This window comes from Apodemus sylvaticus, chromosome 7 (genome assembly GCF_947179515.1).
Source record: "Apodemus sylvaticus chromosome 7, mApoSyl1.1, whole genome shotgun sequence".
NCBI classification, from domain to species: Eukaryota; Metazoa; Chordata; class Mammalia; order Rodentia; family Muridae; genus Apodemus; species Apodemus sylvaticus.
The window spans coordinates 130116858-130138533 of record NC_067478.1 but is presented as its reverse complement, the minus strand read 5'-3'; the positions used below and the strand labels follow the sequence as shown (position 1 = coordinate 130138533).

Below are 21676 nucleotides of genomic sequence, written 5' to 3'. Positions count from 1 at the left end.
ATCCAGGACACAATGAAAAGTCTAAATTCAAGGATTATAGGTACAGATGAGAGAAAAAAATGGAAAGGGCCAGCATATATCTTCAACAAAATTATGGAAGAAACCTTCCTTAACCTAAAGAGAGAGATGCCCATGAATATACAAGAAGCCTACAGAGCTCCAAACAGACTGGACCAGAACAAATATACCTCCTTTCACATAATAATCAAACCTCCAAATGTACTAAACAGAGAATGAATGTTAAAGGCAATAAGAGAAAAAGTCCAAGTAACATATAAAGAAGACCGATCAGAATTACACCAGACTTCTCACCAGAGACCATGAAAGCTAGAAGATCCTGGACTGATCACATGCAGACTCTAAGAGAGCACAAATGTCAGCCATGACTACTATACCCAGCAAAACTCTCAATCACCATAGATGGAGAAACTAAGATATTTCATGACAAAACCAAGTTTACACAATATCTTTCTACAAACCCAGCCCTACAAAGGATAATAGGAGGAAAACACCAATACAAGGAGGGAAACTATACCCTTGGTAAAAGAAAGATAGTAACCTTCTTTCATTAAAACCAAAAGAAGATAACCACTCAAATATAAAAATAACATCAAAAATAAGAGGAAGTAATAATCACTATTACTTAATATCTCTTAACATCAATGTACTCAATTCCCCAATAAAAAGACATAGATTAACAGACTGGATAAGGAAACAGGACCCTACATTTTGCTGCATACAGGAAACACATCTCAGTGTCCAAGACAAAAACTACCATAGAGTAAAAGGTGGAAAGCCAATTTTACAAGTTAATGTTCTCAGGAAATGAGCCAGAGCAGCCATTGTAATATCAGATAAAATTGACTTTCAATCTAAAGTCATCAAAAGAGACAAAGAAGAACACTTCTTGCTGGTCAAAGGAAAAATCCATCAAGAAGAACTCTCAATCCTGAACATCTATGCTCCAAATGTAAGGGCACCCTCATTTATAAAAGAAACTTTACTAAAGCTCAAAGCACACATTGTACCTAAGAGAATAATGGTGGGTGACTTCAACACTCCACTATCCTTAATGGACCAATCAGGGAAGCAGAAACTAAACACAGACACAGTGAAAGTAATTGAAGCTTTGGTCCAATTGGATTTAACAGATATTTATAGAACATTTCATCCTAAAGCAAAAGAATATACCTTTTTCTCAGCACCTCATGATACCTTCTCAAAAATCGATCATATAATTGGTCACAAGACAGACCTCAACAAATATAAGAAGACTGAACTAGTCCCATGCCTCCTATCAGATCACTATGGAGTAAGAGTGGTCTTCAATAGCAACAAAAACAACAGAAAGCCCACATACACATGGAGGCTGAACAATATTCTACTCAATGATAACTTGGCCAAAGAAGAAATAATGAAAGAAATCAAAGACTTTTTAGAATTTAACAAAAATGAAGGGACAACATACCCAAATCTATGGTACATAATGAAAGCAGTGCTAAGAGGAAAACTCATAGTCCTGAGTGCCTTCAAAAAGAAATGGGAGAGAGCATATACTAGCAACTTAACTGCATACCTGAAAGCTCTGGAACAAAAAGAAGCTAATTCACCCAGGAGTAGAAGACAGGAAATCATTAAACTCAGGGCTGAAATCAATCAAGTGGAAACAAAGAGAACCATACAAAGAATCAACAAAACCAGAAGCTTGTTCTATGATAAATTCAACAAGATAGATAAACCCTTAGCCAGACTAACCAAAGGGCACAGATAGTGCATCAAAATTAACAAAATTAAAAATGAAAAGGGGGGATATAACAACAGAAACTGAGGAAATTCATAAAATCATCAGATCCTACTACAAAAGCCTATACTCAATGTAACTGGAGAATCTGGAGGAAATATTGGTATCCTACACAGATACCAAATACCAAAATTAAATCAGAATCAAATAGATCATCTAAACTGTCCCGTAACCCCTAAAGTAATAGAAGAAGTCATAGAAAGTCTTCCAACCAAAAAAAAAAATTTACAGGACCAGATGGTTTCAGTGCAGAATTCTATCAGACCTTCAAAGAAGACCTAACACCAATACTCTACAAACTATTCCAAAAGATAGAAAGAGAAAGAACACTACCAAACTCATTCTATGAAGCCACAATTATGCTGTTACCAAAACCACACAAAGATCCAACTAAGAAAGAGAACTTCAGACCAATTTCCTTTAAGAACATCAATGCAAAAATACTCAATTAAATACTTGCCAACTGAATCCAAAAACACATTAAAACGATCATCCACCATGATCAAGTAGGCTTCATCCCAGGGATGTAGGGATGGTTCAATATATGGAAATCCATCAATGCAATCCACTACATAAACAAACTCAATGAAAAAAACCACATGGTCATCTCATTGGATGCTGAAAAAGCATTTGAGAAAATTCAGCATCCTTTCATGCTTAATGTCTTGGAAAGAACAGGAATTCATGGCCCATACCTAAACATAGTTAAAGCAATATACAGCAAGCTGGTAGCCAACATCAAACTAAATGGAGAGAAGTTGAAACAATCCCATTGAAATCAGGGACGAGATAAGGCTGCCCCCTCTCTCCATATCTTTTCAATATAGTTCTTGAAATCCTAGCTAGAACAATTAGAAGACATAAGGAGGTCAAAGGGATACAAATTGGAAAGGAAAAATTCAAACTATCACTATTGGCAGATGATATGATAGTATACTTGAGCGACCCAAAAAACTCCACCAGAGAACTCCTACAACTGATAAACAACTTCAGTAAAGGGACAGATTATAAAATCAACTCAAGCAAATCAGTAGCCTTCCTATTCTCAAAGGATAAGCAGGCTGAGAGAGAAATTTGGGAATTGACACCATTCATAATAGACACAAACAATATAAATTACCTTGGTGTGTGTCTGACCAAGCAAGTAAACGATCTGTATGACAAGATCTTCAATTTCTGAAGAAGGAAATAGAAGAAGACTTCAAAAAATTAAAAAAAAAATCTGCCATGCTCGTGGATTGGCAGGTTTAATATAATTAAAATGGCCATCTTGCCAAAAGCAATACATAGATTCAATGCAATCCACCAAAATCCCAACTCAGTTCTTCATAGAGTTAGAAAGAGCAATTCTTAAATTTGTCTGGAATAATAAAAAGAACCCAGGATAGCTAAAACTATTCTCAACAACAAATGAAATTCTGGGGGAATCAGTATCTCAGACCTCAAGCAATACTACAGAGCAACTGCTGCCTGAAAGAGAAGGGACAGGAAAGCACCTGCTTCTCTTAACTCTTTCACTGTCCTCCCATCTTCCACCTTCCCCTTTCCATCTTTCCCTCTTTTTGTGCTGTCAGGAAATTCAATAAAACATCCTGACAAATTAAAAAAAAACTGCATGATATTAGTACAGAGACAGGCAAGTAGATAAATGGAACAGAATTGAAGACCCAGAAATGAACCCACACACCGATGTCCACTTGATCTTCAACAAAGGAGCTGAAAATATCCAGTGGAAAAAAGATAGACTTTTGAACAAATGGTGCGGGTTCAACTGGAGGTCAGCATGTAAAATAATGCGAATTGATCCATCTTTATCTCCTTCTACTAAGCTCAACTCCAAGTGGATTAAGGACCTTCACAGGAAACCAGACACACTGAAACTAATAGAAAAGAAACTGGGAAGCACCCTTGAGGACATGTTCACAGGGGAAAATTTCCTGAACAGAATACCAGTAGCTTATGCTCTAAGATCCAAAATTGACAAATGGGACCTCATAAAATTACAAAGCAACTATAAGGCAAAGGACACCATCAAAAGGACAAATTGGCAAGCAACAAATTGGGAAAAGTTCTTCAGCAACCCTACACCTCACAGAGGGCTAATATCCAATATATACAAAGAACTCAAGAAGTTAGACCCCAGAAAACCAAATAACCCTATTAAAATTGGGGCAAAGAGCTAAACAAAGAATTTTCACCTGAAGAACTTTGGATGGCTGAGAAGCATCTTAAAAAATGTTCAACATCATTAGTCATTAGGGAAATGCAAATCAACACACTTTGAAATTTCACCTAACACCAGTCAGGATGGCCAATATCAAAAATTCAGGAGAAAAGAGGTGCTATCATTGATGTGGAGAAAGGGGAACACTCCTCCATTGCTGCTGGGGTTGCAAATTGGTACAACCATTCTGGAAATCAGTCTAGCGGTTCCTCAGAAAACTGGGCTTGTCCCTTCCAGATGACCCTGCTATACCACTCCTGGGCATATACCCAATGGATTCTCTAGCCAGAAGCTGGAAAGAACCCAGGTGTCCCTCAACAGAGGAATGGATACAAAAAATGTGGTATATCTACACAATGGAGTACTATTCAGCCATTAGAAACAATGAATTCATGAAATTCTTAGACAAATGGATGGAGCTGGAGAACATCATACTAAGTGAGGTAACTCAGTCTCAAAACATGAATCATGGTATGCACTCACTGATAAGTGGATATCAGCCTAGAAACTTGGATTACCCAAGTCATAATCCACATATCAAATGATGTCCAAGAAGAATGGAAGAGTGGCCGCTGTTACTGTAAAGGCTCAGTGCAGCAGTATAGGGCAACACAAGAGCAGGAAATTGGGAAGGGGTGGATTGGGGAACACGGGGAGGGAAGAGGAACTTTCGGGGAGTGGGAAGCCAGGAAAGGGGAAATCATTTGAAATGTAAATAAAAAATATATCGAATAAAAAAAGGAAATCTTAGATTCTGAGAATAAACTAACATTGTATATATAACTGAAACAGGCACAGAACAAATATCTCCATATGACATAAGAGAAAAGGATGTCATACCCTGTTCTCTTCTGTTTCTGTCCATGTCTTGTTGGTAACTTTATAGCTCTTTACTCTCAGAAGTGCTAAATCTTGAAATTGAACTTCATATTCTTTAGACTAGCATGATAATTCTAAGATAACATTCCATTATTAATAAGTTTGGCACCTAAAATCAGAGGCATCCATGGCTGGGTTGATCATAGTCTGTGGAGGAGAACCTACTACTGTTATTCCAATTAAAGGACATAGTATGAAGGTGTTCCTAACTACTGGTCTTTATACCCAAAGAAAGCACACTGCTCAATCCGATCAAAGAAGTACTTTTTTTCCATTAGACAGAAGGTAATGGACACCCTCAAATGGTAATGTGCAAAAAGTGAGAAGCAATGAAATGCTCAACTCTAAAAGGAGCTTATATAGCATGATCCCTCCCAGTAATCACCACAGAAGAGGAATTATAATGACGTTAGGAACTGTCTTAGTCAGGGTTTCTATTTCTGCACAAACATCATGACCAAGGAGCAAGTTGGGGAGGAAAGGGTTTATTGAGCTTACACTTCCACATTGCAGTTCATCACTAAAGGAAGTCAGGACTGGAACTCAAGCATATCAGGAAGCAGGATCTGATTCAGAGGCCATGGAGGGATGTTTCTTCCTAGCTTGCTTCCCCTGGCTTGCTCAGCCTGCTCTCTTATAGAATGTAAGAGAACCAGCACAAAGGTGGTACCACCCACAAGGGGCCCTCCCCACTTGATCACTAATTGAGAAAATGCCCCAAAACTGGATCTCATGGATGCACTTCCCCAACTGAAACTCTTTTCTCTGTGATAACTCCAGCCTGTGTCAAGTTGACACACGAAACTAGCCAGTACAGAACCATAGATTGTGTAGACCTGGTGAAAGTTAGTGTTTTAAGACATAGAAAGAGAACAAAAAGAAGTAAATACACCTAAAAGGAGTAGATGGCATGAAATAATTTAACTCATGGCTGAACTAAACCAAATAGAAAGAAAGAGAACTATACAAAGAATTAGCAAAAACAGGAGATTGTTTTTTGAGAAAGTAAACAAGATAGATAAACTCTTAGCCAGACTAACCAGAGAGCACAGAGAGAGTATCCAAGTTAACAAAATCAGAAATGAAAAGCAAGACATAACAGAAACCTAGGAAATTAAAATATTCATCACATCCTATTACAAAAGCCTATATTCAACCAAAATTGTAAAAATGCTGAACACTTTAATATACAGAATATTTCCCACCCCCAAGATTCTTTAATTAGCTTGGAGTATGCACAGTCGAGATACTAGGAATTCCACTGTTTTTTTTTTTTTTTGAATATTGTCTTCATTTACATTGCCAAGGTAAAACTTTTCCTGATTTTCCCTCTCCCTAAAGATCCCCAGACCCTCCTGCCACTCCCTGCCTCCACATATATGCCCCTCCACCCAACTCATTCCCACCCCCCCTCCCTCGATTTCCCTTTGTTGGGGCATCTATTGAGCCTTTACCTTACCAAAGACCACTCCTCCCACTGATGCCCAACAAGGGCACTCTGCCACATTTTTGGCTGGAGCCATGTGTGGTTGATGGTTTAGTCCCTGTTGAGTCCTGGGATGTCTGGGTGGCTGAAATCATTGTTCTTGCCATGAGGCTGTAAACCCCTCCATCTCTTCCAGACCACCCTCCAGGTCCTCCATTGAGGACCCCACTCCCAGTCCAGATGCTAGCATCTGCCTCTGTATTTGTAAGGCTCTGGCAGGGGCCCTCCAGAGACAACCATGGCATGCTCCTTTTGGTATACACTTCTTGTCGACCATAGTAGTGTCAGGGTTTGGTGACTCTTTATAGGGTGAATCTCCAGGTAGGGCAGTCTCTGGATGGCATTTATTACAGTTTCTGCTCCGCATACTGTCTCCCTTATTGCTCCTGTATTTTGTTCCCTTTCTCAGAGGAACAAAAGCATCCTTACTTAAGTCTTCCTTCTTGACCTCCCTGTGCTGGGTGACTCATTTATTTTGTGCTTTTGGGTTAATATCCCCTTATTAGTGAGTGTATACCATGTGCATTCCTTTGTGATGGGGTTACCTAGCTCAGGATGACACTTTCTAGTTCCATCCATTTACCTAAGAATTTCATGAATTCATTATTTTTAATAGATGAATAGTAATCCATTGTGTACATATACCACAGTTTCTGTGCCATTCCTCTGTTGAAGGACATGTAGGTCCTTTCCAGCTTCTGGCTATTATAAATAAGGCAGCTATGAACGTAGTGGATTATGCGCCCTTATTACATGTAGGAGCAATTTCTGGGTATATGCCCAGGAGTGGTATAGCTGTGTACTATGTCTAATTTTCTGAGGAATCTCCAAACTGATTTCCAGAGTAGTTTTACCAGTTTGTAATCCCACCAACAATGGGGAAGTGTTCCTCTTTCCCCGCATTCTCTCCAGCATCTGCTGTCAGCTGAGTTTTTCATTTTAGCCATTTTGACCAGTGTAAGGTAGAATCTAAGTTTTGTTCTGATTTGCATCTCCTTGATAACTAAGGATGCTGAACATTTCTTTAGGTGCTTTAGAGCCATTCGAGTTTCCTCAGTTGAGAATTCCCTGTTAAGCTTTGTACCCCATTTTTTAATAGTGTTATTTGACTCTCTGGAGACAAACATCTTGAGTTCTTTGTATACATTGGATATTAGCCCTCTATCGGATGTAGGGTTAGTAAAGATCTTTTCCAAATTTATTGGTTGCCATTTTGTCCTATTGACCATGTCCTTTGCCTTACAGAAGCTTTGCAGTTTTATCAGGTCCCATTTGTCAATTCTTGTTCTTAGCACATAAGACATTGGTGTTCCATTCAGGAACGATTCCCCTGTGCCCATGTGTTCAAGATTCATCTCAACTTTCTCCTCTATAAACTTCAGTGTGTCTGGTTTTATGTGTAGATCCTTGATCCACTTAGACTTGGGCTTTGTACAAGGAGATAAGAATGGGTCAAATTGCATTTTTCTGCATGCAGACCTCTAGTTGATCAAGAACCATTTGTTTAAAATGCTGTCTTTTTTCCACTGGATGGTTTTAGCTCCATTGTCAGATATCAAGTGACTATATGAATGTGGGTTCTTTTTCAGATCTTCAATTCTATTCCATTAATCTTCCTACCTGTCTGCACACCACAGAACAGTTTTTGTCACTATTGCTCTGTAGTAGAGTTTGAGGTCAGGGATGGTGATTCCCTGAGAGGATCTTTTGTTGTGGAGAATAGTTTTTGCTATCCTGGGTTTTTTTGTTATTCCAGATGAATTTGAGAATTTCTCTTTCTAGATCTTTGAGGGATTGATTTGGGATTTTGATGGGGATTGCATTGAATCTGTCGATTGCTTTTAGCCATATTTACTATATTTATCCTGCCAATCCATGAACATGGGAGATCTTTCCATCTTCTTAGACATTTTTGATTTCTTTCTTCAGAGGCTTGAAGTTCTTGTCATACAGATCTTTCACTTGCTTGCTTAGAGTCATACCTAGGTATGAAATATTATTTGGGACTATTGTGAAGGGTGTCATTTCCCTAATTTCTTTCTCATCTTGTTTATCCTTTGAGTAGAGAAAGGCTACTGAGTTGTCTGAGTTAATTTTATATCCAGCCACTTTGCTGAAGTTGTTTATCAGCTTTAGGAGTTTTCTGGTAGAAGTCTTGGGGTTGTTTAAGTATACTATCCTATCGTCTGCAAATAGTGATATTTTGACTTCTTCCTTTCCAATTTGTATACCTTTGACCTCCTTTTGTTGCCTGATTTTTCTGGCTAGGACTTCAAGTACTATACTGAATAGACAGGGAGAGAGTGGGCAGCCTTGTCTGTTCCCAAATTTTAGTGGGATTGCTTCAGGTTTCTCTCCATTTAACTTGATGTTGGCTACCGGTTTGCAGTATATTGCTCTAACTATGTTGAGGTATGGGCCTTGGATTCCCAATCTCTCCAAGACTTTTATCATAAAGAGATTCTGGATTTTGTCAAAAGCCTTTTCTGGATCTAATGAAATGACCATGTGTTTTCTTCCTTTAGTTTGTTACTGTAGTGGATTACATTGATGGAAATCTGTATATTGAACTATCCCTGCATTACTGGTATGAAGCCTACCTGATCTAGGTGAATTATAGTTTTGATGCATTCTTGGATTAGGTTGGCCAGGATTTCATTCAGTATTTTTGCATCAATGTTTATGAGGGAGATTGGTCTGAAGTTCTCCTTCCTTGTTTGGTCTTTGTTTTGTTTAGGTATAAGCTTTATTGTGGCTTCATAGAATGAGCTGTGTAGTGTGCCTTGAGTTTCTATTTCATGGAATAGTTTGGAGAGTATCAGTATTAACTCTTCATTAAAGATTTGATAGAATTCCCTGCTAAATCCATCTGGTTCTAGGCTTTTTTTAAATGGGATACTATTAATTACTGCTTCTATTTTGTATTATTTATAGGACTGTTTAAATGTGATCCTGTTTTAACGTTGGCACTTGGTATGTATCTAGAAAGTTGTCCATTTAATCCAGATTTTCAAACTTTGTTGAATATACACTTTTGTTGTAGGATCTGCTCATTTTTTGAATTTCTAGTTTCTGTTGTTATGTCTCCCTTTTCATTTCTGATTTTATTAATTTGGATACTGTCTCTGTGCCCTCTGGTTAGTCTGGCTAATGGTTTATCTATCTTCTTGATTTTTTTCAAAGAACCAGCTCTTTGTTTTGCTGATTCTTTATATAGTTATTTTTGTTTCTGTTTCATTGATTTCAGCCCTGAGTTTGACTATGTCCTGCCTTATACTCTTCTTACATATATTTGCTTATTTTTGTTCTAGAGCTTTCAAGTGCACCGTCAAGCTCTTCATGGAAGCTCTTTCCATTCTCTTTTTCGAGGCATTCAGAGCTATGAGTTTTCCTCTTAGCTTTCATTGTGTCCCACAAATTTTGGTATGATGTGTCTTCATTTTCATTAAATTCTAAAAATTGTTTAATTTCGTTCTTTATTTCTTCCTTGACCAAGCTATCATTGAGAAGAGCAGTGTTCAAAGTCCACATGTATGCATGTTTTCCATTGTTTTTGTTTGAACTTAAGACAAGCTTTAGGCGATGGTGGTCTGATAAGATACATGGAATAATTTCAATATTTCTGTATCTTTTGAGGCCCATTTTGTGACCAATTTTGGAAATTGTGCCGATGAGGTGCTGAGAAGAAGGTATATTCTTTTGCTTTAGGGTGGAATGTTCTGTAAATATCTGTTAGTTCCTTTTGGTTCATAACTTCAGTTAGTTTCACTGTCTCTCTGTTTAGCTTCTGATTCCATGATTTGTCAATTTTTGAGAGTATAGTGTTGAAGTTTCCCACTATTGTTGTGTGTGGTGCAATGTGTATTTTGATCTTTATTAAAGTTTCTTTTATGAATGTGGGTACCCTTGCGTTCAGAGCATAGATGTTCAGAATTGAGAGTTCATCTTGGTAGAGTATTCTTTTGACCAGTATGAAGTGTCCCTCATCTTTTTTGACAATTTTTGTTTGAATGTCAATTTTATATGAAATAAAAATGACCACTCCAGCTTGTTTCTTGGAACCATTTCCTTGGAAAATTGTTTTCCAACCTTTGACTCTGAAGTTGTAACTGCCTTTGTCACTGTGGTAAGTTTCTTGTATGGGATCCTGTTTATGTATCCAGTGTGTTAATCTATGTCCTTTTGGGGGGGAGGGGGATTGAGAATTGAGAGCATTGATATTAAGAGACATTAAGGAAAAGTGATTGTTGCTTACTGTTATCTTTTTAGTTAAAGGTGAAATTCTGGTTGTGTAGCTATCTTCTATTGGTTTTGTTGAAAGTTTACCTTATTGATTTTTCTACAGTGTGGTTTCCTACCTTGTGTTGGTATTTTCCACCCATTATCCTTCGCAGAGCTGGATTTGTGGAAAGATATTGTGTAAATTTGCTTTTGTCATGGAATGTCTTGTTTTCTCCACCTATGGTAATTTAAAGTTTTATTGGGTATAGTAGTCTGTATCAGGAAGTACGATTCTCCCCATGTCAGAAGTGGCTCAAGTCTATCACATCAGATGTAAAGGGACAATGGCAGGGGCGGGAGAGTGAGGGGTAGAAATAATGGAAGGAGAGTGGTGATCTGGAGGTTGCAGGGGCAGTGGGTCCCAGAGCAGCTCTGGGCCTCTAGGGCTGTGGGGTGGTTCTTACTGGATGCCCTGTTCCTGCCTATTCTCCAGAGAGTATCAGGAAGTAGGATTCTCCCCATGTCAGAAGTAGCACAGGTCTCTTGCTGCTCTTTCTAATTGATTGCAATCCCTTCAGCTCTTTCATTCCTTCCCCTAAGTTTTCCCTTGGGGTCCCTGTGCTCAGTTGGATGGTTAGCTGTGAGCACCAGCATTAGTATTGGTCAGGCTCTATCAGAGCCTCTCAGGGGACTGCTATACCAGGTTCCTATCAGCAAACACTTCTTGGCATCAGCAATAGTGTCTGGGTTTGGTGTTTGAAGATGGCATGGATTCCCAAGTGAGGTAGTCTCTGGATGGCCTTTCCTAATTTCTTAAGTGATTTTAATTGAAATTAGACCCTTACTAAGATATTTTTATGTTTGTGTTTGTATTTATATCTTGTCAGGAGGTGGAGATCAACATAAAGAAATTAAACTATTGTAGATGAAATAAGCAAATAACAGAACAGCACGGTCAATATACTGAACAAACAGAAAGATAAGCTGGTATAGCCCAATCTTGTCCCTGAAAGTGAGGAGGAATTTAGCGAAGCAGATCCCATGCAGGAATAATTTTTTAGTTTCTGAAATTTCTGATTTTCTGCCTGGAAACACATTCCAATAGAACTCAGTCAATGACTTTGGATTAGTTGAACTCTATTTGAGCAACGATTTTAAAAGTCACATGTATTCGACTGAGAAACTAAGTAATAAGAAGAGTAAGGACACGTTGTGGGGAAGGAGTTTTGCACATTTATATGAACTTAGACATTCCTATTTGTCCTTAGGTCACTACGGGCCATGGGAAAGAGAAAAAGATAGTAGCATTTGTGCAGCCCTGCCTTCCATTCACTACCCAGAGCCACCTTTATGAGTGTGCTTATGAGTTTTGTTACACTTGGCCTAATGGTCTCTTTTTACCCATGTTGTATTCAATAGCTTTTAATGTAATCACAATTTGAGCAACCATTACATAATTCAGGGATTCAGGATATTTGTATCCTAAAAGTGAATCACTTGACTATCAAGAAATCATATAGGGTTGGTTCTGTTAGGATTCTGCCTAAGTTCCACCTCACAGTTACCTAGCAACAGTCATGTAGGCCTGGTCCACTATAAAATGGCTGCTTGCCCCATTTCCCCTCTCTCCATGTGGTGATGGCCAGCATCTACTTCTCTACTCGTTCCCTCTCTCTGCCTTTTTCTGCCTCTACTACCATCTTAACGCCTCCCTCCCCATGTCCTTAGTAAACTCTATTCTATACTATACTGCCATGAGGCTGGTCCCTCAGGGGGATACCTTAGCATGAGTCAGCTAAAGCACCCCCTTCCCCCACATCTCACCACACCCCATAGAACTATATCTTAATAGACCTTTATCTTTTTATAGTCAAAACAGGTTCCCCTTCTCCTAATCCTTGGTGTTGAAAGTAAGTTATGTCTGACATATAAATGAACATTTTTAAGTCTTTTTACAATACCAGAATTTATTAAATAACAATACATTCACAAACTGCCACATTCATTGCTTTAGTTCACTAATACTTATTTCATTAGGAAGCCATAGTCATTAAACACAGGCCCCTTTTTTTTTCTTATCTTATTTTTAGTCCTCGGGTCACACATACCTCTAAATGATATAAAATGGCAGTATTAGTGAATATAGGTTTCAAAAATAATTTTACTGAATGCAGGCAGAGGACACTGATAGATTTGTTGAAGTACTGAATGAACAGACAATAGTAAGACAAAAATACACAAAAGTATTTTCAATTTATTCTTCCTTGAATTCTTTAAAATGAGAAACTAGAAATGTTTTTCACTTTGCTTAAAACTGTGTAATTCATTATTTTTAAAAGTCATGCTTAATTTAATGTGCATGTCTCACTAATATGAGTCATGAATTATCAGTTCCAACAATCAAAATAGATGAATGTGTATGGCCTTGACTTCTGCAGCACAAAGCAAGGGTTTCTTATCTCATGAAACAGCAGTAGAATAGTATGACATACAGTTTTAAAGATAAAAAGAAGGGATCATTTGAATACAGTAATTAGTTTAGCACACTATTAGGGTGTTTTTTTATTTTGTTTCTTTTCCTGATGGTGCTGTTATTCTATATTTGTATATGAACTACACACCATAATTTCTTTAAAGAGATGATTGTATCAAGTAAATGTTGATTCCATAATTATTACTAATTAGATAATTTCAAACACTTCTGATGTGTTTAGATCCCTAATGATTTTGAATTCCTTTCTCTTTTACACAACAAATTTCTCTGGTGGAACAACTGTATATGACTAAATTTAGTGTTGATATCTGAGGTTACACAGCTGCTCAAAATCCAAGCATGGGGGATCTTCTCTCTCAATGGTTCTCACATTCTAGTTAGCAGGAACCATTTGATGGTTATCTACAATATCACATTTGTTTTCTTAAGAGTCATGTGAAGGCTACCTTTAATTCTTAGTTTTGTTCTAATACAGATTTTGTTCTAATACATAAAACAAACCAAATATAGTTCTTATATAAGTATGAATTTAAAATACACACTTAAACATTAAAACCCAGTATATGTTTTATGAAGTGATATGCACTTTGCATAAAATTTTCAGTTTTACTTTATAAACCCAATTTTATTTTCACTGTTATATAATGATAAAGTGGTTATGAAATGTAATGTTTGCTGTTAACTTAGGAACAATTCATGGAGAAACACATGAGAAGAAATGATACTGATGAGTGTCTACTTATTTTTTTAAACACAAAACAAATTGTAAAAGCTATTTTCTAGCTATTATTAATTATCAACACAGCCTAGACTTATCTGAGAACATAATCTCTATTGTGAAATGGCCAGGGTCAGAAAGACCTGTGTGCATGTATGTGAGAGGATGTCTGAATGGGTAGCTGCTTTAGAAAGATCTGCTGTGAGCAATTCCATCACTAGGAAGATAGTCCTGCACAGATAAGGAAAAACATGAGAGAGGGCTAGAAAAACCATTCCTCTGCTCCACATGTCTGCTTCAGGTTCTTGTCATGAGTTACTATCTTGAATTCCCTCAGTGATGGGCTGTAACCTAGGAGTATCTGCAAGTCAAATCCCTCTTCCTCTAAGTTGCTTTTGGTTGGGGTTGGAGTTTATCACAGCAGCCGGAACTAGGAAGGGAAATGAGCAATATCCATCATCGCCATTGAATTTTTCTAGTGATATGGAGAATTTGTTTACAAAATCACTTAAAAGTAAATGAGCACTGTAAAGATTATGGTGATTTACATTAGAAGTTTCTGAATTTCACATTTATCTTGAATTAGCCATTCCTACGTGTATAAAACTCAGTCAGATAATACGTGTATCTCAAATTCAATGCTATTTCATTATTTTATATTTTAAATTATTCATCATTTCTTAGTTACTGTTTTCCCAAATGTGCGTGCAGTGATAACTGGATTAGTATTACATCACTTCCATTTATCCATAGAACTGCACTAAACATTGAGAGAAATCTTACTTGGAGTTTAATTGTACATATGCACATTAAAGTACATAAAATTTAATGTCAGAATAATAAAGAGATCAGTGAAAAGTTGCCCTCTTATTGTGATTTTCCTTGTTGAAATCATAAATATACACTAGCTGTGGCTACCTGTACATGACCCGCACAATCAAAAGACATGACAGCATGCAGACTACTGGCAAGCACAAGAGCTCAGTTAAGAGAAAGAATGGTGACTATGATCATGCTGCATTTGTACAAAATGTCAAATTTTCAAAGATCTATGCTATCTTTTTTTTATGATAGTATAATTTTTTTTTCTGGGAAAACCTAGACAGTTTGAATTTTTAAGATTAAAGAAGGAATGATCATTGTACAGTTTTATAAAGTCCCTCTGCTTTATCTTCATTGTGTGTGGGAAATGTTTACCTTGAAAAACATTCATAAACTCATGCCCTCACTTTGCTTATTCATGAAAATTTAGCAAGAGCTTAGAATCAGTTTTATTTCTTTTTAAATAAGCACGCATACTAGGCAAAGGTCTCTAAGGAAAGTATTACCCCATTTCCACTAAATCTATTTAAAACTGTGACTTGCCTTTTCCTCCCTGGTAATAACATGATTATCCCATTTTGATCTGCACTGTATATCCTGCTATCAATCAAAGGAAAGTTGTTTCTCTCCTAACGTGTTTAGGACAGTCCTAGGGGACCTTTCTGTGATATTCCTCTGTACTTCCGTGAATGCCTTTTTCTGCCAGTAAATTGTATGTCAAAGAAAGAAGAAAGGCTGCCATTTCTTATTCACCTTTAGTTTTCCCAGTGTTTCATGCATCTTTTGTAGACATGACTTGAATCAAACATAATTTTTCGAGACATTAACATTTTCTGTTTATTAACTGAATTCATTCACAGAGGCCTGAACAACAGATTTTAAGGAAAAATAAATAAAGTATATAGAGAAACTGAGGATCATAAAATATTACACAGATACATGTGGCATACAAATTAAAGAATTATTCAATGGGTTCAAAATACCTGTGTTGTAATATATATTTTTACCAAAAGGATTTTTTAATTAAGTAATGAATTAAAATCATTGTTAGCTATAACAATAGACTATGAAGTGAAAAAAGAAAAATAAAAGACCCAAGTGGTAGATTGCCAACATTGTAGATGCCTGTGTAATAAGCTTAGATCCCTGGTTCAATCCTTGATCACCTTCAAGGTAAGTTCTTTATTTAATGATGTTTTGTGGTTAGGTTGAGGTTCCATTATTTTCAAATGAGTTTATATGTGGGAACTTGTGGAAATGTGTTCACTCATTGTCAATGTATTTGCAGATAAGACTGGTATTCATTTCTCAAAGTTTCATGTTATCTTTTGACAGTACAAATTTCTTATTTTTACAGATGTAGAAAGTATTTTTCTTAAATTATAATACATGAAAATAAGGCAATTTAGTTAAACAAATATATCATAAGTTTCCTTATATAAGAATCAAAAGATGTTAAGCTCATTAATTTAAACAATAGAAGAGTCATCAAAGACCAGGGGGATATTAGGAAGGTCGTGGAGAAGGTATAACACTCTTCAGTCAGACAGAAGGCATAAGATCAAGAGATTAATATATTATACCACTGAAGCTTACCTTCAGTTTATTTGTGAAACTGACCAAAAGAAAAGAAAAGAAAAAATATTGGTAGTTCTCATCCTTAAAACGGAAAAAAAATACTGAGGGAAAGAAGGTTCAGTGACTGGCCCAAATTGGCATTCAGTTCAAGGGGAGGCTTCAAGGCCTAACACTGTTAATGATGCTGTGGTGTGCTTACAGACAGAAGCCTATCATGGCTGCCCTCTGAGAGGCCCAACAAGCAGCTGAATTTGATGCAATACTTACAGGCAACCAATGGACAGATGCCGTGGACCCCTGTGATAAACCTAGGGAAAAGCTGGCAGAAGATGAGGAGGACCCGACCGCAGAGGAAGACCAGCAGTCTCAGCTAACCTGGAAACCTGATGTCTCTCAGACACTGAGCCACCAAGCAGGCAGGAAAAACTAGCTGATATGGGGCACCTGACACATATATAGCAGAAGACTACCTGGTCTGGTGTCAGTGAGACAAGATGCACCTAACCAATGAGAGACTTAAGGCCACAGGGCATGGGGAGGTCTGGTGGGGTGAGATGGGGTGGGGACATTCTCTTGGAAATGATCGGGGGAGGAATGGGAGGAGGAATTGTCAGAGGGCAGAACAGGAAGAGAATAAGGAGTGGACTGTAAAACAAATTAAAGAAATAAAAAAATAAAAGAAAAAAGGAAAAAGTAAGGTAATAATACATTAGCTCCATTTTGCTTGACCATATGTAGAAATGTCAAAACAATGATGGATTTATGATGAATGCATGTAATTTTTACTTGACAATCCAAGTAAATAAAGGTACCTTGATGATGTATATGATAAAATTAAGGTGTTATTCCACATACCTGATTAATATCTATGCAGCTTAGGTATAAACCTTTGTGTTATACAAACTAGTCCAAAGTTAAACAGATTCTAAATGATCACTGATAATTCTTTTGTTGCATCTTTATTCTTTTTTGTCATCAAAATGATTTATAAAATTTAAATGCCTCTTAAATATACATGATATCTTCTGAAGCAAAAAGTAATAAGCACTCAATCAGTTTTAAAATCTATTTGGAATATTAAACATAATAGAAGTAGAAATAACTCTTATGAAGTCCTCTATGAAAGAAAATTGTGACAAGTTCCTGATTAGAAAAAAATGGTTCCACCTACATGGAAGAATGTGCTGGATAATTGTGGCTTCATAGAATTAATTGGGTAGAGTTCCTTCTGTTTCTATTTTGTGGAATAATTTGAAGATTATTGGTATTAGGTCTTCTTTGAAAATCTGAAAAAATTCTACACTAAACCCAGCTAGCACTGGACTTTTTTTTTTTTTTTTTTTGGTTGGGGGAATTTAATGACTGCTTCTATTTCTTTAGAGTTTATGGGGCTGTTTAGATGGTTTCTCTGATTCTGATTTACCTTTAGGACCAGATATTTGTCTAGAAAATTGTGCATTTCATCCAGATTTACAACTTTTGATGAATATAGGCTTCTGCAGTAGGATCTTATGATTTTTTTTAATTTTCTCAGTTTCTGTTCTTTTATCTCCATTTTCATTTCTGGTTTTGTTAATTTGTATACTGTCTCTGTGCTGTCTACTTAGTCAGGTTAAGGGTTTAATCTTCATTGTTGATTTTCTCAAAAAAATCACCTCCCAATTTTGTTGATTCTTTGTATAGCTCTTTTTGTTTCTACTTGGTGGATTTCAGACCCAAATTTGATTATTTCCTGCCATGTATTCCTCTTGTGTGTATTTGCTTCTTTTTGTTCTAGAGGTTTCAGTTGTGCTGTCAAGCTGCTACTGTATATTCTCTGCAGTTTCTTTTTGGAGGCACTCAGAGCTATAAGTCTTCCTCTAAGTACTGCTTTCATTGTGTCCCTTAAGTTTGAGTATTTTGTGGCTTCATTTTCATTAAATTCGAAAAAGTCTTTAATATCTTTCCTTATTTCTTCCTTGACCAAGTTATCATTGAATAGGGCTTTGTTCAGCTTCCATGTTCATGCTGCTTTCTGTTGTTTTTGTTGCTATTGAAGACCAGCCTTAGTCTGTGGTGATTTGATAGGATGCATGGGATTGTCTCATTCTTCTTATATCTGTTGAGATATGTTTTATGACCTATTATATGGTCAGGTTTGAAGAAGGAACCATGAGGAGCTGAGAAGGAAGTATATTCTTTTGTTTTAGAATGAAATATTCTATAGATATCTGTTAAATCCTTTTGGTCCATAACTTCTGTTAGTTTCAATTTATCTCTGTTTATCTTGTGTTTCTATGATCTGTCCACTGATGAGAGTGGAATGTTGAACTCTTGAACTGTTATTGTGTGAGGTGCAATGTTTGCTTTGAGGCCCAGTAACGTTTCTTTTATGAATATGGGTGCACTTGTATTGGGGAAATAGATGTTCAGAATTGAGAATTCTTTTTGGTAGATTTTTCCTTTGATGAGGAGTATTTCCTTTTATATAAATCCTTTTAGATAAACTTAGGTTAAAAGTTGATTTTTTTTATATTAGAATAGCTACTCCAGCTTGTTTCTTGTGACCATTTGCTAGGAAAATTATGTTCCAGCCCTTTACTCTGACATAGTGTCTGTCTTTAATACTGAGGTGCATTTCCTGTATGAAGCAAATTGCTGGATACTCTTGTGTTTTTTCTCATGTGTAGTTTCCCTCCTTGCATTGGAGTTTTCCATCTATTATCCTTTCTAGGGCTGGATTTGTGGAATGATATTGTGTAAATTTGTTTAGTCATGGATTATCTTGGTTTCTCCATTTATGGTAATTGAGAGTTTTGCTGGCTATAGTAGCCTGGGCTGGCATTGGTGTTCTCTTAGGATCTGTATAACATCTGCCCATGATCTTCTAGCTTTCATAGTCTCTGGTAGGAAGTCTGTTATAATTCTGACAGGTCTGCCTTTATATGTTACTTGACCTTTTCTCCTTAATGCTTTTAATAGTCTTGGTATGTGCATTTGGTGTTTTGATTATTATGTGATGGGAGGAATTTCTTTTCTGGTCCAACCTATTTGGAGTTCTGTATGTTTATGGTCATCACTTTCTTTAGTTTAGGGAAATTTTCTTGTATAATTTTTTTTGAAGATACTTACTAGCCCTATAAGTTGGGAATCTCCACTCTCTTCTACAACTATTGTCCTTAGATTTGATCTTCTCATTTTTTCCTGGATTTCCTGGATATTTCAGACTAAGAGTTTTTTGAATTTTGCATTTTCTTTCACTGCTGTGTCAATGTTTTCTATGGTATCTTCTGTATCTGAGATTATCTCTTCTACCTCTTGTATTCAGTTGGTGTTGTTTGTGTCTATGACTCCTGATCTCTTTCCTATGTTTTCTATCTCTAGGGTTGTCTCCCTTTGTGCTTTCTTTATTATTTTTGTTTCCATTTTTAGATCCTTGATGGTTTTGTTCAATTCCTTCACCTGTTTGTTTGTGTTTTCCTGTAATTCCTTAAGGGATTTTTATGTTACCTCTTTAATGGCTTCTAGCTGTTTACCTTTGCTCTCCTGTACTTCTTTTTTTTTTTTTATATCAACTGGTAAAACTTTATTTTTACAAGCAATAGGAATTGGACCAAATGATTATTATAATCCAGAGTTAAGTGTTCATAACCAGAGCAAATGCCACTGTACACACTGCCAATACAGACTTAATAACACGATTCTGAACTGTACAAGAGTTATTTATTTTCCTTAATCTCAAAGCTATTTTTAGTAGTACAAAAAGCCATATTAACATTTTTTTTCCATTAGAAAACAACAGGATGTACAAAACTTTGGATGAAAAGTATGTCAAATTGCATTTAGCCACTTGGAGGAAAATCCACCACTCCATCAATACCACCCAAAGTGTTTAGGCAGTGATTAAAATCAAAATAATGCATCTTAATAAATCTCAGCTGTTAAAAGAACAAACCTAGCAATATAGAATACTTTTCTACACAGTATTTTTAACTACTCAGTTCAGGAGTTATTTTCTTAAAACCCATTCCAGTTGAGTCCTACTATATACCAGGCACCATATTTGGCCAACTAGGGGTTTTCAAACAAGTTGGTTAAAGCGGGAAAGACCCACAAATCAGTCCTTTGGTTACCAGGTTTGACTTTATCTTCCATAAACTCAAGAAACTCATGATCAAGTTTATTCTTTCAAATGTTACTTGGCTTCATTAGCAGGGGTGATGTTTAGAAAGAAAAGGAACCATTAATTTTGATGTATTATTTCAATTAGAGGAGCATTATTGAAAAAGCTAATGCTGTTATCTTTTTAATACGATGTAATTTTGAGGTGCCACCAGAGTGGTTCAACTTTACCCTGAACTCCACCCTGCACTCTACTCAAGAAATGAGCACAACAGGTGGACTATTTTGCATTTAAAAAAGCAATGGTAAAAAAAAAAAAAATCAGTTTAGGGTCCAGTAAAGTAAAAATATCCAGTTACAAGATGGAAAATAAACAGAAAGTAAACTAGTAAGGGTTAATATATAAGGATTATCTTTTCATTTGAATACAAGATGCTAACACTTTGATTTAAAAAAAAAAAAGTTTGCAGCTATGCTAATGGCCCAAAACTGACACCATTCAACACCATGTACTTCTTTAAGGGAGTTATTAATGTCCTTCTTAAAGTCCTCTATCATCATCTTGTGATGTGATTTTTATTTCTTTTCATTTTAACATTTTTATTTTCTATATTCTTTGTTTACATTCCAAATGATTTCCCCTTTCCCAGATCCCCCCTCCCCATATGTCCCATAAACTTTCTTCTCTCCACCCATTCTCCAATCACTTCCCTCCTTTTTCTCTGTCCTTATATTCCCCTCCATCGCTAGATCAATCCTTTCCAGTATCAGGACCCTCTCCATCCTTCTTCATGGGAGTCATTTGTTATGCAATTTGTGCCTTCAGTATTCAGAGCTTCTGAGCTAATTAATATCCACTTATCAGAGATTGAATTCCATGTGTATTTTTTTGTGATTGGGTTACCTCACTTAGGAAAACATTTTCCAGATCAAACCATTTGCCTAAAAATTTTGTGAATTCATTGTTTCTAATTGCTGAGTAGTATTCCATTGTGTTATATTCCATGACACTTCTGGAGGACCCTGTGATGTGATTTTTAAAGAGTTTTGTTTTTCTGGTGTGTTTGGGTATCCAGGGCTTGCTGTGGTAGGAGAACTGGATTCTGAAGATACCTAGTTTTGATTTCTGTTGCTTATATTCTTGCACTTGCTTCATGCTACCTGGTTCTTTCTTTCTTTCTTTTTTTCTTTCTTTCTTAATTTTATTTTTTATTAGATATTTTCTTTATTTACTTTTCAAATGTAAATTTACTTTTTCAAATTTTAAATGTACTTTTTAAACTTTCAAATTTACTTTCCTGGTTTCACCTCCAAAAACATCCTATCCCATACCCCAATCCCCTGGCTCACCA

General features: G+C 36.4%; 1 pseudogene; it reads left to right on the top strand.

The window, feature by feature from the left end:
- LOC127689860 (caspase-12-like) overlaps positions 1-12053 on the top strand; it is a 43792-nt pseudogene extending 31739 nt beyond the window's left edge.
- The last annotated feature ends 9623 nt before the right edge of the window (positions 12054-21676 follow it).